The 22,526-nt window shown below is 36.5% G+C and overlaps 1 protein-coding gene across 2 annotated transcripts in view; it reads right to left on the reverse strand.

Moving 5' to 3' along the window:
- Window positions 1-22,526, reverse strand: part of CLMN (calmin) — a 177,303-nt gene that overhangs the window by 110,773 nt on the left and 44,004 nt on the right. Inside the window, exon 1 of one of the 2 annotated variants that reach the window (XM_073638336.1) lies at window positions 4,596-4,720. The exons of the other annotated variant lie outside the window; for it this stretch is intronic. The gene's annotated coding sequence lies outside the window, so the exon portion shown is untranslated. Of the gene's footprint in view, window positions 1-4,595; window positions 4,721-22,526 lie in introns of those variants that run through there. 2 annotated transcript variants of the gene reach the window in all.

Raw genomic sequence — 22,526 nt, forward strand, 5'->3', positions numbered from 1 at the left:
TACAAGAATATAACTACTATAATACTGCTCCTATGTACAAGAATATAACTACTATAATACTGCCCCTAAGTACAAGAATATAACTACTATCATACTGCCCCCTATGTACAAGAATATAACTACTATAATACTGCCTCTATGTACAAGAATATAACTACTATAATACTGCTCCTATGTACAAGAGTATAACTACTATAATACTGCTCCTATGTACAAGAATATAACTACTATCATACTGCCCCCTATGTACAAGAATATAACTACTATAATACTGCCACTATGTACAAGAATATAACTACTATAATACTGCTCCTATGTACAAGAATATAACTACTATAATACTACCCCTATGTACAAGAATATAACTACTATCATACTGCCCCCTATGTACAAGAATATAACTACTATAATACTGCCTCTATGTACAAGAATATAACTACTATAATACTGCTCCTATGTACAAGAGTATAACTACTATAATACTGCTCCTATGTACAAGAATATAACTACTATCATACTGCCCCCTATGTACAAGAATATAACTACTATAATACTGCCACTATGTACAAGAATATAACTACTATAATACTGCTCCTATGTACAAGAATATAACTACTATAATACTGCCCCTAAGTACAAGAATATAAGTACTATAATACTGCCCCTATGTACAAGAATATAACTACCATAATACTGCTCCTATGTACAAGAATATAACTACTATAATACTGCCCCCTATGTACAAGAATATAACTACTATAATACTGCTCCCTATGTACAAGAATATAACTACTATAATACTGCCCCCTATATACAAGAATATAACTACTATAATACTGCTCCCTATGTACAAGAATATAACTACTATAATACTGCTCCTATGTACAAGAATATAACTACTATAATACTGCCCCTATGTACAAGAATATAACTACTATAATACTGCCCCCTATATACAAGAATATAACTACTATAATACTGCCCCTATGTACAAGAATATAACTACTATAATACTGCCCCTATGTACAAGAATATAACTACTATAATACTGCTCCTATGTACAAGAATATAACTACTATAATACTGCCCCCTATATACAAGAATATAACTACTATAATACTGCCCCTATGTACAAGAATATAACTACTATAATACTGCCCCTATGTACAAGAATATAACTACTATAATACTGCTACTATGTACAAGAATATAACTACTATAATACTGCGCTCAATGTACAAGAATATAACTACTATAATACTGCTCCTATGTAAAAGAATATAACTACTATAATAATGCCCCTATATACAAGAATATAACTACTATAATACTGCTCCTATGTACAAGAATATAACTACTATAATACTGCCCCTATGTAAAATAATATAACTACTATAATAATGCCCCTATGTACAAGAATATAACTACTATAATACTGCTCCTATGTACAAGAATATAACTACTATAATAATGCCCCCTATGTACAAGAATATAACTACTATAATACTGCTCCCTATATACCAGAATATAACTACTATAATACTGCCCCTATGTACAGGAATATAACTACTATAATACTGCCCCTATGTACAAGAATATAACTACTATAATACTGCCCCCTATGTACAAGAATATAACTACTATAATACTGCTCCCTATGTACAAGAATATAACTACTATAATACTGCTCCTATGTACAAGAATATAACTACTATAATACTGCCCCCTATATACAAGAATATAACTACTATAATACTGTCTCCTATGTACAAGAATATAACTACTATAATACTGCCCCCTATATACAAGAATATAACTACTATAATACTGCTCCCTATGTACAAGAATATAACTACTATAATACTGCCCCTATGTACAAGAATATAACTACTATAATACTGCTCCTATGTACAAGAATATAACTACTATAATACTGCCCCCTATGTACAAGAATATAACTACTATAATACTGCCCCCTATGTACAAGAATATAACTACTATAATACTGCTCCCTATGTACAAGAATATAACTTCTATAATACTGCCCCTATGTACAAGAATATAACTACTATAATACTGCCCCTAAGTACAAGAATATAACTACTATAATACTGCCCCTATGTACAAGAATATAACTATAATACTGCTCCTATGTACAAGAATATAACTACTATAATACTGCTCCTATGTACAAGAATATAACTACTATAATACTGCCCCTATGTACAAGAATATAACTACTATAATACTGCTCCTATGTACAAGAATATAACTACTATAATACTGCCCCCTGTGTACAAGAATATAACTACTATAATACTGCTCCGATGTACAAGAATATATCTACTATAATACTGCCCCTATGTACAAGAATATAACTACTATAATACTGCTCCTATGTACAAGAATATAACTACTATAATACTGCCCCCTATGTACAAGAATATAACTACTATATAACTGCCCCCTATGTACAAGAATATAACTACTATAATACTGCCCCTATGTACAAGAATATAACTACTATAATTCTGCTCCTATGTACAAGAATATAACTACTATAATACTGCTCCTATGTACAAGAATATATCTACTATAATACTGCCCCATGTACAAGAATATAACTACTATAATACTGCCCCTATGTACAAGAATATAACTACTATAATACTGCCCCTATGTACAAGAATATAACTACTATAATACTGCCCCCTATGTACAAGAATATAACTACTATAATACTGCCTCTATGTACAAGAATATAACTACTATAATACTGCTCCTATGTACAAGAATATAACTACTATAATACTGCCCCTAAGTACAAGAATATAACTACTATCATACTGCCCCCTATGTACAAGAATATAACTACTATAATACTGCCTCTATGTACAAGAATATAACTACTATAATACTGCTCCTATGTACAAGAATATAACTACTATAATACTGCCCCTAAGTACAAGAATATAACTACTATCATACTGCCCCCTATGTACAAGAATATAACTACTATAATACTGCCTCTATGTACAAGAATATAACTACTATAATACTGCTCCTATGTACAAGAGTATAACTACTATAATACTGCTCCTATGTACAAGAATATAACTACTATCATACTGCCCCCTATGTACAAGAATATAACTACTATAATACTGCCACTATGTACAAGAATATAACTACTATAATACTGCTCCTATGTACAAGAATATAACTACTATAATACTGCCCCTAAGTACAAGAATATAACTACTATCATACTGCCCCCTATGTACAAGAATATAACTACTATAATACTGCCTCTATGTACAAGAATATAACTACTATAATACTGCTCCTATGTACAAGAGTATAACTACTATAATACTGCTCCTATGTACAAGAATATAACTACTATCATACTGCCCCCTATGTACAAGAATATAACTACTATAATACTGCCACTATGTACAAGAATATAACTACTATAATACTGCTCCTATGTACAAGAATATAACTACTATAATACTACCCCTATGTACAAGAATATAACTACTATCATACTGCCCCCTATGTACAAGAATATAACTACTATAATACTGCCTCTATGTACAAGAATATAACTACTATAATACTGCTCCTATGTACAAGAGTATAACTACTATAATACTGCTCCTATGTACAAGAATATAACTACTATCATACTGCCCCCTATGTACAAGAATATAACTACTATAATACTGCCACTATGTACAAGAATATAACTACTATAATACTGCTCCTATGTACAAGAATATAACTACTATAATACTGCCCCTAAGTACAAGAATATAAGTACTATAATACTGCCCCTATGTACAAGAATATAACTACCATAATACTGCTCCTATGTACAAGAATATAACTACTATAATACTGCCCCCTATGTACAAGAATATAACTACTATAATACTGCTCCCTATGTACAAGAATATAACTACTATAATACTGCCCCCTATATACAAGAATATAACTACTATAATACTGCTCCCTATGTACAAGAATATAACTACTATAATACTGCTCCTATGTACAAGAATATAACTACTATAATACTGCCCCTATGTACAAGAATATAACTACTATAATACTGCCCCCTATATACAAGAATATAACTACTATAATACTGCCCCTATGTACAAGAATATAACTACTATAATACTGCTCCTATGTACAAGAATATAACTACTATAATACTGCCCCCTATATACAAGAATATAACTACTATAATACTGCCCCTATGTACAAGAATATAACTACTATAATACTGCCCCTATGTACAAGAATATAACTACTATAATACTGCTCCTATGTACAAGAATATAACTACTATAATACTGCCCCTATGTACAAGAATATAACTACTATAATACTGCCCCTATGTACAAGAATATAACTACTATAATACTGCTCCTATGTACAAGAATATAACTACTATAATACTGCCCCTATGTACAAGAATATAACTACTATAATACTGCTCCTATGTACAAGAATATAACTACTATAATACTGCTCCTATGAATGGTGATTATATAATGCTGTAATTCTGGGTTGTTGGTAAATACCTGGATTGTGGCGTCATACTCCTGTAATAAATGTTCGCACTATCATTATCACCTTTCGCCTTTTTATGTTCTCGTCGCCTTTAATTAGTATCCGGCATTTGGTCTCTGTATAATTGATATCTCTCTATTTACTCTGCGCTCCCAGAATCCTTTGCTGCGGTCGACGTTTACAAACTGAAGCCGGATGTTTTACCAGAATTGACTCTTTGTTTGCTCAAAAAGGAAAACATGCCGCACTTAACCCATCACATGCCAATAGGTAATTTTTCTCTTAAAGTCACAGTGGCACCATTTTAGCCTCCATTATTTTTAGAAATAAGGGTTATTTTAATCTATGGGTGATAAAATCAGGAATGTTTTAGCGATGCTACTACAAACTGCTCAAAAATAACGTGCGCCAAAATACTGCATGTAAGCTCAGCCTTAGGCCACGGCCCCACTATCAGTATTCGGTCAGTCATTTTTCTCAGGAGTGGGAGGCAAAACCAGGAGTGGGTGATAAATGCAGAATTGGTGACTTGTTTCTATTATACCTTTTCTCTGATTGTTCCTCACCTGGTTTTGGCTCCCACTCCTGAGAAAAAATACTGACCGAATACTGACCAAATACTGATAGTGGGGCCGTTCATGTTGATGGTGTTGATCGCAGCGGACAGGAGTTTTTTGCAATTTATAAGCAGACTGGAAGGGAATATTCGTGGACAGATGTCCCTATAAGGCTGGCGCCGGCGTTTTCCTTGCTTGTGTCGCAGGCCCTGGCTCAAAGACATGTGTTGTCATGGAAACAGTCAGAATGAAGGTCCTGACCCTGCCTGGGAAGGAAAATAATGCACATATCCAAGAATTATTGGGAAAAAATAGATTTCACAACCACAGACGCCGTCACTTTAAAAGTCTTGGAAAATCTAATGAAAAATTATAAAAAAACAGAAAAGTAATATTACGGTAGAATCTTATGTTGTGGCAGGAGACGACCGGCATTTGGGATAAAGGTAGGGAACATTACAGTGTTCTATGTATACCCAGCTCTCCCACCACCCTGAATGACAGATAAACCTGGGAAAACAGCATGAGGGATAACGAGACGTATCACTGCGCAGCATCACCAATCAGGGGTCCGGTAAAGCGGGATGACAACCCCCATCAGAGCTGTACTGATGGCTACAAAAGGTGTAAAGTTCATATGTACAGTCACCTCCCCCAGTAATGGCTGATAACAGGGAGTAATAAAGCTGTGGCAAAAAGTTTTGAAACAGACACCGCTTTTGGTTTTCATATTTTCCATCTTCAATGTTTTTCATTCTTTTAGTTGCTGTTTCTATGGTTACTGATGGAGAATTAAAAACATTCCGTATATTGTTACATTTTATTGACAAATCCATGACGTTTCTGTGACGCCTCAATATTCCCGGCAGCGCTGCCCCTTCTTCTCCACACTTCTGCCCCTTATTCTCCAGACTTCTGCCCCTTATTCTCCACACTTCTGCCCCTTATTCTCCAGACTTCTGCCCCTTATTCTCCAGACTTCAACCCCTTCTTCTCCAGACTTCTGCCCCTTATTCTCCAGACTTCTGCCCCTTATTCTCCAAACATCAGCTCCTTATTCTCCACCCACACTTCTGCTCCTTATTCTCCACCCACACTTCTGCCCCTTATTCTCCACACTTCTGCCCCTTATTCTCCACACTTCTGCCCCTTATTCTCCACACTTCTGCCCCTTATTCTCCACACTTCTGCCCCTTATTCTCCACACTTCCGCCCCTTATTCTCCACACTTCCGCCCCTTATTCTCCACACTTCCGCCCCTTATTCTCCACACTTCCGCCCCTTATTCTCCACACTTCCGCCCCTTATTCTCCACACTTCCGCCCCTTATTCTCCACACTTCCGCCCCTTATTCTCCACACTTCCGCCCCTTATTCTCCACACTTCCGCCCCTTATTCTCCACACTTCCGCCCCTTATTCTCCACACTTCCGCCCCTTATTCTCCAGACTTCCGCCCCTTATTCTCCACACTTCCGCCCCTTATTCTCCACACTTCCGCCCCTTATTCTCCACACTTCCGCCCCTTATTCTCCACACTTCCGCCCCTTATTCTCCACACTTCCGCCCCTTATTCTCCACACTTCCGCCCCTTATTCTCCACACTTCTGCCCCTTATTCTCCAGACTTCTGCCCCTTATTCTCCAGACTTCTGCCCCTTATTCTCCACACTTCCGCCCCTTATTCTCCACACTTCTGCCCCTTATTCTCCAGACTTCTGCCCCTTATTCTCCAGACTTCCGCCCCTTATTCTCCACACTTCCGCCCCTTATTCTCCACACTTCCGCCCCTTATTCTCCAGACTTCTGCCCCTTATTCTCCAGACTTCAGCCCTTTATTCTCCAGACTTCTGCCCTTCCCCCGGCAGCTGGATATGGGCTTCTGGGCAGATCCTGACTGATGGCCGCCCGTTCTTATCTCATCAGGGCTCGGAGTTATCACAATTTCTGTTTTTTTTTTCACTTTTTGAGGATTGACCGCAGGTTCTCAGTGGGATGAGATCGGGGGTGTTTCCTGAACCCAAAATGTCAATGTTTTATCCCTGAGACACTTGGTTCTCACTTTTGCCTTGTGACCTGGTTTCCATCGTGGGGGAAAGCATCATCACCACATTGTCCTGGATGATGGGAGAAGTTGTTCTTGGAGGAGGTTTAGATCCCATTCTATATTCATAGCCATATTCTTAGGCAAATTGTGAGAAGCCCCCACACACTGTAAGAAGCCCCCTCCATGGATGAGAAGCCCCCTCCATGGATGCGAAGCCCCTACACATTGTAAGAAGCCCCCTCCATGGATGAGAAGCCCCACACATTGTGAGAAGCCCCATCCAGTAATTAACATATTTATTTGAATTATATTTCCAATTTTTAGGTTAGTATCTTTTTAAAAAAAGGAAGAAAGAAAAATGCCACCAGCTGTGGGGGATGGGGTCTCTCCATCACTAAATATCCTAAAATACCATAATAATACATAATCTGATCTGATTTTATGCTTTACACACTAATCCTGTTTTTGTTCAGCTCATCGGCTGCTCACACAAGGTCACATTCTGGGCCCATACAAGGGGCGAATGATGATATCTAGAAACTGAGCGCAACATCGTAACAAATATCAAATGTTGCAATTTAAAAAAATATAGAAATCTACAGTTCACAAGTCCAGAAACCTCAAAACTGCAAGAAATTGTAAAAAATAATGAAATCTAAGTAAAAAACAATTATTGCAGTCCGGAGATGTGAGAGGTTACAAATGTTATGCATAGTAATGTAGTACCCAAAATGACCTGTAGGTGTCACTGATAGGAAGAGACAAGAAACAAGACTGAATGCACATCCTTATAAAGGTGGACAGCTACACAAGAAAGGGGCAAAACTGGCTTTAAAGGGGCAGAAAGTGGCAAGATATTGCTCCTCGTGCTAAGGGGTCTCTCACTGGTCCTAAAAGTCTGTGAGCTTAAATTCTCTGCACAGTGGCGCCCCCTTCTAGAATCTAAATCTGCATTGCTAAACACAGCACCTCCTTACTGTCTTCAGTGCAGTTCTGGCATTCCGATCATGAACCAGGAGGCTCAGGATGGACAAATGTTCTGCCCATTCCCTGTCAGGAAAAGGTTTTAGATTTTTTTGTGTGGTTATTGTCACAAAGTAACGCTGCATCTGTAGCTGCCTTTTACGGATCTCTGGAAAGGCCATGGTAGCTCCCGGACCTGCCCTTTCTGCTTGGCTGAGCCATTAACCACGAATGTGAAGAACCCTCTTGTTTTCTTCCAGGGACTTTTCAGTAGTTTATTGTTTGCTGCCAGTCACTGGCACCGGGTTAAGAAAAAAAGTACATACACCAAATGCAACATCTACTCACCCAGAACAGGGCATGCTGAGAGTAGTAGTCTCAGAACAGCTGGCGAGCCTTAGCTTGAAAAACATTTAGGATTCTGGGAAAGCTGAGTGATGACCAATATGACCATCAAGGACATGCCATTCAGGGTACTAGAAAAGCTTGGTGATAACCAGTATAGCCACCAGTGATTCAGGATAAAGCTTGGTGATAACCAGTATAACCACCAGTGATTCAGGATAAAGCTGGATGATAACCAGTATGTCCACCAGTGATTCAGGATACTAGAAAAGCTGGGTGATAACCAGTATAACCACCAGTGATTCATGATAAAGCTGGATGATAACCAGTATGACCACCAGTGATTCAGGATACTAGAAAAGCTGGATGATAACCAGTATGACCACCAGTGATTCAGGATAAAGCTGGATGATAACCAGTATGACCACCAGTGATTCAGGATACTAGAAAAGCTGGGTGATAACCAGTATAACCACCAGTGATTCATGATAAAGCTGGATGATAACCAGTATGTCCACCAGTGATTCAGGATACTAGAAAAGCTGGATGATAACCAGTATGACCACCAGTGATTCAGGATAAAGCTGGATGATAACCAGTATGACCACCAGTGATTCAGGATACTAGAAAAGCTGGGTGATAACCAGTATAACTACCAGTGATTCAGGATACTAGAAAAGCTGGATGACAACCAGTATGACCACCAGTTATTCAGTATACTGGGAAAGCTGGGTGACAACCAGTATGACCACCAGTGATTCAGGATACTAGAAAAGCTGGGTGATAACCAGTATAACCACCAGTGATTCGGGATACTAGAAAAGCTGGATGACAACCAGTATGACCACCAGTGATTCAGGATACTGGGAAAGCTGGGTGACAACCAATATAACCACCAGTTATTCAGGATACTGGGAAAGCTGGGTGACAATCAGTACAACCACCAGCCATTTGATATTCAATATACTGGAAAGCTGGGTGACAACCCTTACAATTGCTAGTGCTTTTTGATTCAGGATACTGACAACCACCATTGAGGTAGTGGTTTTCCATTTAATATGCTGGGAAAGCTGGGTGATAGTTAATATGGCCACCAGTAATTTGCCATTCAGGATCCTGGAAGAACCAATACGGCCTCCAGTGATTTGGTATTCAGGATACTAGAACAGCTGGGGGACAAGTAGTGTGAGTGCCAATGATTTGTCATTCTTGATAATGGGAAAGCTGAATGATACCCATTATGGTGCAAGTGGTTTGTTCTTCAGGACACTGGGAAAGCTGGGTGAATATTCCTGTGAGTGCTGACATGGTGATATATACTTTTTATCTACCCTCTTACATCTGGACCACGTTGCCCCCCATTATCTTGGCCGCCTCCTCTCCCCTCCTCAGCGCTGGGGGATGAGATGGAGAAGGTCTGCGCCCTGCGTCATCCACTCAGTACGGGGGTGTAGAAGGGTTCGCTCCACTCCCTGCCAGGGACGAGGTGTCACTCGTACTTAATGAGTCCTACTTCCTACAGGGACCGGAGTCAGCTGGCAGCGAGGAGGAGGAAATGTGATAGTAATGTATGTGAATAATAGGGCGTCAGTAATGGTCTATATCTATATGATGGGCGTATAAACTTTTGCAACTCAGTTTGTATTGCTCCAATGCATGTAAGATAAAAGCTGATGCACCTGTTACAACTACGTCTACCATTTGCTCTATACAGCCCCTATGTAAATCTGTACGTCTCCATGGCTACAGAACGTCTCCATGGCTACAGACTACAATCAGTGAGGTGTAGTCGGATCCTGCAGTCACTTTACTCCCTCTGTAGGAAAAAGAGGCAAAGGGAGGGGAGGATCAGACTACACAGGACTTGTTTGTAGTCTGTTACCATGGAGACACATGAGTCGGCAAAAGAGCTGTATTCACAAGGCATCAAATAAATAAAGTGAGTATCTATGGTCCCAGACTGATCGGACTTTGAAAGCAAATAAAGATCCGCTCAGCCGCTGTCACATCTCATTGCTGGAGGAGGATGCAGAGACAGGTACAAAAGGGTTATTTGGATGACTTTGCAAAACTACAACTCCCAGCATGCCCTGCCAGCCAGAGGGTGAAGAGCTGCCGCATAGGGATTACTACATTTATTTTGGCCCAAGGCGCCTACTGCTGTAAAAGTTTGTTTTGAGCTGATGGTCGGTCACACAGGGACTTATTATCATGAGGGTGAAAGGGGCATGTGTCCCAGAACCTCCACCATGGGCTGAGCTGGAATGTAGGAGCCGGATGGCAGGATTATTTGGGCACCATGTAGCACCGTATGGCACCATTGTGTCATCTCCATATTATGGGCACTAGATAGCACTATTGTAGGAGTACTATGAGAGTATTACTTTTCATCTACCAACTTAAAATAGAAAAATGCAGGGGTCCCCCACATTGTCCTGGGCTCCTGAGCGAGGTGGGGCCACAAGAGGTCAGGGGCCACAAGAGGTTAGGGGCCACCTCCAGGGCAGGTGGGATTGTACATTATGATGAGCCTCTTCTGTCTGTGTCCACCAGTGATGAAAACTGATAGACCAGTGGAGTGTCGCATGTACATGGGGCAGACGTCCCCACCGCACCCTCATTACACGCCCGTCACCTGCCCTCAGTTCATCATCTGTACAGTTTATTCTCAGTGATCTACATGTTCTTCAGCCTCTTCCCCTGAGTACACGCCGTCCACAGCGGCCACCCGGCTGTCACATCGGCCCCGCTGTCACATCGGCCCCGCTGTCACATCGGCCCGGCTGTCACATCGGCCCGGCTGTCACATCGGCCCGGCTGTCACATCGGCCCGGCTGTCACATCGGCCCGGCAGTCACATCGGCCCGGCTGTCACATCGGCCCGGCTGTCACATCGGCCCGGCTGTCACATCGGCCCGGCTGTCACATTGGCCCGGCTGTCACATTGGCCCGGCTGTCACATCGGCCCGGCTGTCACATCGGCCCGGCTGTCACATCGGCCCGGCTGTCACATCGGCCCGGCTGTCACATTGGCCCGGCTGTCACATTGGCCCGGCTGTCACATTGGCCCGGCTGTCACATTGGCCCGGCTGTCACATTGGCCCGGCTGTCACATTGGCCCGGCTGCTCTCAGCCTGTGAATCTGTCTTTTTCCCAGGATTGCTGAGAACAGAGAGCGACGCTGAGCAACAAAGACTGATCCAGAGGAAGACGAAAAATAAACCCGATCCCAGAAAGATCGCACACATCACTGTGCATCACACATAACACACATACTATACACACACATACTATACACACACTATACACACACACACTATACACACATACTATACACACTATGTACATAACACATACTATACACACATATACATAACACACATACTATACACACATACTATACACACACTATACACACACATACTATACACATACTATACACACATATACATAACACACATACTATACACACACATACTATACACACACATACTATACACACATACTATACACACACATACTATACACACTATGTACATAACACATACTATACACACACATACTATACACACACATACTATACACACATACTATACACACACATACTATACACACTATGTACATAACACACACTATACACACACATACTATACACACACTATACACACATGTACATAACACACATACTATACACACACATACTATACACACTATGTACATAACACACATACTATACACACACATACTATACACACATACTATACACACATACTAAACACACACTATACACACATATTATACACACATACTAAACACACACTATACACACATACTATACACACATACTATACACACACATACTATACACACACACATAACACACATACTATACATACACATGTACATAACACACATACTATACACACTATGTACATAACACACATACTATACATACACATACTATACACACACTATACACACATACTATACACACACATACTATACACACACTATACACACATACTATACACACACATACTATACACACACTATACACACATACTATACACACACATACTATACACACACATACTATACACACATACTATACACACTATGTACATAACACACATACTATACACACATACTATACACACACATACTATACACACTATGTACATAACACACATACTATACACACACACTATACACACATAGTATACACACACATACTATACACACTATGTACATAACACATACTATACACACATACTATACACACTATGTACATAACACATACTATACACACATACTAGACACACACATAACACACATACTATACACACATAGTATACACACATACTATACACACACAGTATACACACATACTATACACACACACACAGTATACACACATACTATACACACACTATACACACACATACTATACACACTATGTACATAACACATACTATACACACATACTATACACACACTATATACACATACTATACACACATACTATACACACACATACTATACACACACATACTATACACACATACTATACACACTATGTACATAACACATACTATACATACACATGTACATAACACACATACTATACACACACTATACACACATACTATACACACACATACTATACACACACTATACACACATACTATACACACTATGTACATAACACATACTATACACACATACTATACACACACTATACACACATACTATACACACACATACTATACACACACTATACACACATACTATACACACACATACTATACACACACATACTATACACACTATGTACATAACACATACTATACACACATACTATACACACTATGTACATAACACACATACTATACACACACTATACACACATACTATACACACACATACTATACACACACTATACACACATACTATACACACACTATACACACACATACTATACACACACATACTATACACACACTATACACACACATACTATACACACTATGTACATAACACATACTATACACACACACACAACACACATACTATACATACACATGTACATAACACACATACTATACACACTATGTACATAACACACATACTATACACACACATACTATACACACACTATACACACACTATACACACACATACTATACACACTATGTACATAACACACATACTATACACACATACTATACACACACATACTATACACACACACACAACACACATACTATACATACACATGTACATAACACACATACTATACACACTATGTACATAACACATACTATACACACACATACTATACACACACTATACACACACATACTATAAACACTATGTACATAACACACATACTATACACACACACTATACACACATAGTATACATACACATGTACATAACACACATAGTATACACACTATGTACATAACACACACTATACACACATACTATACACACACATACTATACACACACTATACACACATACTATACACACATACTATACACACACATACTATACACACTATGTACATAACACACATACTATACACACACTATACACACATACTATACACACACACTATACACACACATAACACACATACTATACACACATGTAGATAACACACATACTATACACACATGTACATAACACACATACTATACACACATGTACATAACACACATACTATACACACACTATACACACATACTATACACACACATACTATACACACACTATACACACACATACTATACACACTATGTACATAACACATACTATACACACACATACTATACACACATTATACACACACATACTATACACACTATGTACATAACACACATACTATACACACACACTATACACACATAGTATACATACACATGTACATAACACACATACTATACACACTATGTACATAACACACATACTATACACACACATACTATACACACACTATACACACATACTATACACACACATACTATACACACATACTATACACACTATGTACATAACACACATACTATACACACATACTATACACACACACTATACACACATACTATACACACATAGTATACACACACATAACACACATACTATACACACATGTAGATAACACACATACTATACACACATGTACATAACACACATACTATACACACATGTACATAACACACATACTATACATACACATGTACATAACACATACTATACACACACATACTATACACACTATGTACATAACACATACTATACACACATACTACACACACACATAACACACATACTATACACACATAGTATACACACACAGTATACACACACTATACACACACATACTATACACACTATGTACATAACACATACTATACACACACATACTATACACACACTATACACACATACTATATACACATACTATACACACATACTATACACACACTATACACACATACTATACACACACATACTATACACACATACTATACACACTATGTACATAACACATACTATACATACACATGTACATAACACACATACTATACACACACTATACACACACACACTATACACACATACTATACACACTATGTACATAACACATACTATACACACACATACTATACACACTATGTACATAACACACATACTATACACACACATACTATACACACATACTATACACACATACTAAACACACACTATACACACATATTATACACACATACTAAACACACACTATACACACATACTATACACACATACTATACACACACATACTATACACACACACATAACACACATACTATACATACACATGTACATAACACACATACTATACACACTATGTACATAACACACATACTATACATACACATACTATACACACACTATACACACATACTATACACACACATACTATACACACACTATACACACATACTATACACACACATACTATACACACACTATACACACATACTATACACACACATACTATACACACACATACTATACACACATACTATACACACTATGTACATAACACACATACTATACACACATACAATACACACACATACTATACACACTATGTACATAACACACATACTATACACACACACTATACACACATAGTATACACACACATACTATACACACTATGTACATAACACATACTATACACACATACTATACACACATACTATACACACACATACTATACACACTATGTACATAACACACATACTATACACACACACTATACACACATAGTATACACACACATACTATACACACTATGTACATAACACATACTATACACACATACTATACACACTATGTACATAACACATACTATACACACATACTAGACACACACATAACACACATACTATACACACATAGTATACACACATACTATACACACACAGTATACACACATACTATACACACACACACAGTATACACACATACTATACACACACTATACACACACATACTATACACACTATGTACATAACACATACTATACACACATACTATACACACACTATATACACATACTATACACACATACTATACACACACATACTATACACACACATACTATACACACATACTATACACACTATGTACATAACACATACTATACATACACATGTACATAACACACATACTATACACACACTATACACACATACTATACACACACATACTATACACACATACTATACACACACATACTATACACACTATGTACATAACACATACTATACACACATACTATACACACACTATACACACATACTATACACACACATACTATACACACACTATACACACATACTATACACACACATACTATACACACATACTATACACACTATGTACATAACACATACTATACACACATACTATACACACACATACTATACACACGCTATACACACATACTATACACACTATGTACATAACACATACTATACACACACATACTATACACACACTATACACACACATACTATACACACTATGTACATAACACACATACTATACACACACACTATACACACATAGTATACATACACATGTACATAACACACATAGTATACACACTATGTACATAACACACATACTATACACACACATACTATACACACACTATACACACATACTATACACACATACTATACACACACATACTATACACACTATGTACATAACACACATACTATACACACATACTATACACACACACTATACACACACATAACACACATACTATACACACATGTAGATAACACACATACTATACACACATGTACATAACACACATACTATACACACATGTACATAACACACATACTATACACACACTATACACACATACTATACACACACATACTATACACACACTATACACACACATACTATACACACTATGTACATAACACACATACTATACACACACACTATACACACATAGTATACATACACATGTACATAACACACATACTATACACACTATGTACATAACACACATACTATACACACACATACTATACACACACTATACACACATACTATACACACACATACTATACACACATACTATACACACTATGTACATAACACACATACTATACACACATACTATACACACACACTATACACACATACTATACACACATAGTATACACACACATAACACACATACTATACACACATGTAGATAACACACATACTATACACACATGTACATAACACACATACTATACACACATGTACATAACACACATACTATACATACACATGTACATAACACATACTATACACACACATACTATACACACTATGTACATAACACATACTATACACACATACTACACACACACATAACACACATACTATACACACATAGTATACACACACATACTATACACACACAGTATACACACACTATACACACACATACTATACACACTATGTACATAACACATACTATACACACACATACTATACACACACTATACACACATACTATATACACATACTATACACACATACTATACACACACTATACACACACATACTATACACACACATACTATACACACATACTATACACACATGTACATAACACACATACTATACACACATGTACATAACACACATACTATACACACACATACTATACACACATACTATACACACACATACTATACACACATACTATACACACATACTATACACACACATACTATACACACATGTACATAACACACATACTATACACACACATACTATACACACACTATACACACATACTATACACACACATACTATACACACACTATACACACATACTATACACACTATGTACATAACACATACTATACATACACATGTACATAACACACATACTATACACACATGTACATAACACACATACTATACACACACATACTATACACACACTATACACATACTATACACACACATACTATACACACATACTATACACACACATACTATACACACATGTACATAACACACATACTATACACACACATACTATACACACACTATACACACATACTATACACACACATACTATACACACACTATACACACATACTATACACACTATGTACATAACACATACTATACATACACATGTACATAACACACATACTATACACACATGTACATAACACACATACTATACACACACATACTATACACACACTATACACACATACTATACACACACATACTATACACACTATGTACATAACACATACTATACACACACATACTATACACACATACTATACACACATACTATACAATATGTACATAACACACATACTATACACACACTATACACACATACTATACACACACTATACACACATATACTATACACACATACTATACATACACATGTACATAACACACATACTATACACACTATGTACATAACACACATACTATACACACACTATACACACATACTATACACACATACTATACACACTATGTACATAACACACATACTATACACTATGTACATAACACACATACTATACACACACTATACACACATACTATACACACACATACTATACACACACTATACACACACAATGTACATAACACATACTATACACACATACTATACATACACATACTATACACACACTATACACACACAATGTACATAACACATACTATACACACATACTATACACACACATACTATACACACACTATACACACACAATGTACATAACACATACTATACACACATACTATACACACATACTATACATACACATGTACATAACACACATACTATACACACACATACTATACACACACTAAACACACATACTATACACACACATACTATACACACTATGTACATAACACACATACTATACACACACATACTATACACACACTATACACACACATACTATACACACACATACTATACACACACATACTATACACACACTATACACACACATACTATACACACTATGTACATAACACATACTATACACACACATACTATACACACAAACTATACACACTATGTACATAACACACATACTATACACACACTATACACATACTATACACACACACTATACACACATAGTATACACACACATACTATACACACTATGTACATAACACATACTATACACACATACTACACACACACATAACACACATACTATACACACATAGTATACACACACATACTATACACACACTATACACACACATACTATACACACTATGTACATAACACATACTATACACACATACTATACACACATGTACATAACACAGATACTATACACACATGTACATAACACACATACTATAGACACACATACTATACACGCACACACACATAACACACATACTATACACACATAGTATACACACACATACTATACACACTATGTACATAACACATACTATACACACATGTACATAACACACATACTATACACACACATACTATACACACACTATACACACATACTATACACACACATACTATACACACTATGTACATAACACATACTATACACACACATACTATACACACATACTATACACACATACTATACAATATGTACATAACACACATACTATACACACACTATACACACATACTATACACACACTATACACACATATACTATACACACATACTATACATACACATGTACATAACACACATACTATACACACTATGTACATAACACACATACTATACACACAGTATACACACATACTATACACACATACTATACACACTATGTACATAACACACATACTATACACTATGTACATAACACACATACTATACACACACTATACACACATACTATACACACACATACTATACACACACTATACACACACAATGTACATAACACATACTATACACACATACTATACATACACATACTATACACACACTATACACACACAATGTACATAACACATACTATACACACATACTATACACACATACTATACACACACATACTATACACACACTATACACACACAATGTACATAACACATACTATACACACATACTATACACACATACTATACATACACATGTACATAACACACATACTATACACACACATACTATACACACACTAAACACACATACTATACACACACATACTATACACACTATGTACATAACACACATACTATACACACACATACTATACACACACTATACACACACATACTATACACACACATACTATACACACACATACTATACACACACTATACACACACATACTAGACACACTATGTACATAACACATACTATACACACACATACTATACACACAAACTATACACACTATGTACATAACACACATACTATACACACACTATACACATACTATACACACACACTATACACACATAGTATACACACACATACTATACACACTATGTACATAACACATACTATACACACATACTACACACACACATAACACACATACTATACACACATAGTATACACACACATACTATACACACACTATACACACACATACTATACACACTATGTACATAACACATACTATACACACATACTATACACACATGTACATAACACACATACTATAGACACACATACTATACACGCACACACACATAACACACATACTATACACACATAGTATACACACACATACTATACACACTATGTACATAACACATACTATACACACATGTACATAACACATATACTATACACACACATGTACATAACACACATACTATACACACACATACTATACACACACATACATAACACACATACTATACACACATACTATACACACATACTATACACACACATACTATACACACTATGTACATAACACACATACTATACACACACTATACACACACATACTATACACACACATACTATACACACACATACTATACACACACTATACACACACATACTATACACACTATGTACATAACACATACTATACAAACACATACTATACACACAAACTATACACACTATGTACATAACACACATACTATACACACACTATACACATACTATACACATACGCTATACACACATAGTATACACACACATACTATACACACTATGTACATAACACATACTATACACACATACTACACACACACATAACACACATACTATACACACACAGTATACACACACATACTATACACACACTATACACACACATACTATACACACTATGTACATAACACATACTATACACACATGTACATAACACACATACTATAGACACACATACTATACACGCACACACACATAACACACATACTATACACACATAGTATACACACACATACTATACACACTATGTACATAACACATACTATACACACATGTACATAACACATATACTATACACACACATGTACATAACACACATACTATACACACACATACATAACACACATACTATACACACATACTATACACACATACTATACACACACATACTATACACACATACTATACACACTATGTACATAACACACATACTATACACACATGTAGATAACACACATACTATACACACATGTACATAACACACATACTATACATACACATGTACATAACACATACTATACACACACATACTATACACACTATGTACATAACACATACTATACACACATACTATACACACATGTACATAACACACATACTATACATACACATGTATATAACACACACTATACACACACTATACACACATACTATACACACACATACTATACACACACTATACACACACATACTATACACACATAGTATACACACATAGTATACACACATACTATACACACATACTATACACACATACTATACACACTATGTACATAACACATACTATACATACACATGTACATAACACACATACTATACACACTATGTACATAACACACATACTATACACACACTATACACACATACTATACACACACATACTATACACACACTATACACACATACTATACACACACATACTATACACACTATGTACATAACACACATACTATACACACACATACTATACACACACTATACACACTATGTACATAACACACATACTATACACACACATACTATACACACACTATACACACACTATACACACATACTATACACACACATACTATACACACACTATACACACATACTATACACATTATGTACATAACACATACTATACACACATACTATACACACTATGTACATAACACACATACTATACACACACTATACACACATACTATACACACACATACTATACACACACTATACACACATACTATACACACACATACTATACACACACTATACACACATATACTATACACACACTATA

This window comes from Phyllobates terribilis, unplaced genomic scaffold, assembly GCF_046119375.1.
Source record: "Phyllobates terribilis strain yellow unplaced genomic scaffold, ASM4611937v1 Scaffold_7__3_contigs__length_470593459, whole genome shotgun sequence".
Taxonomy (NCBI): Eukaryota; Metazoa; Chordata; class Amphibia; order Anura; family Dendrobatidae; genus Phyllobates; species Phyllobates terribilis.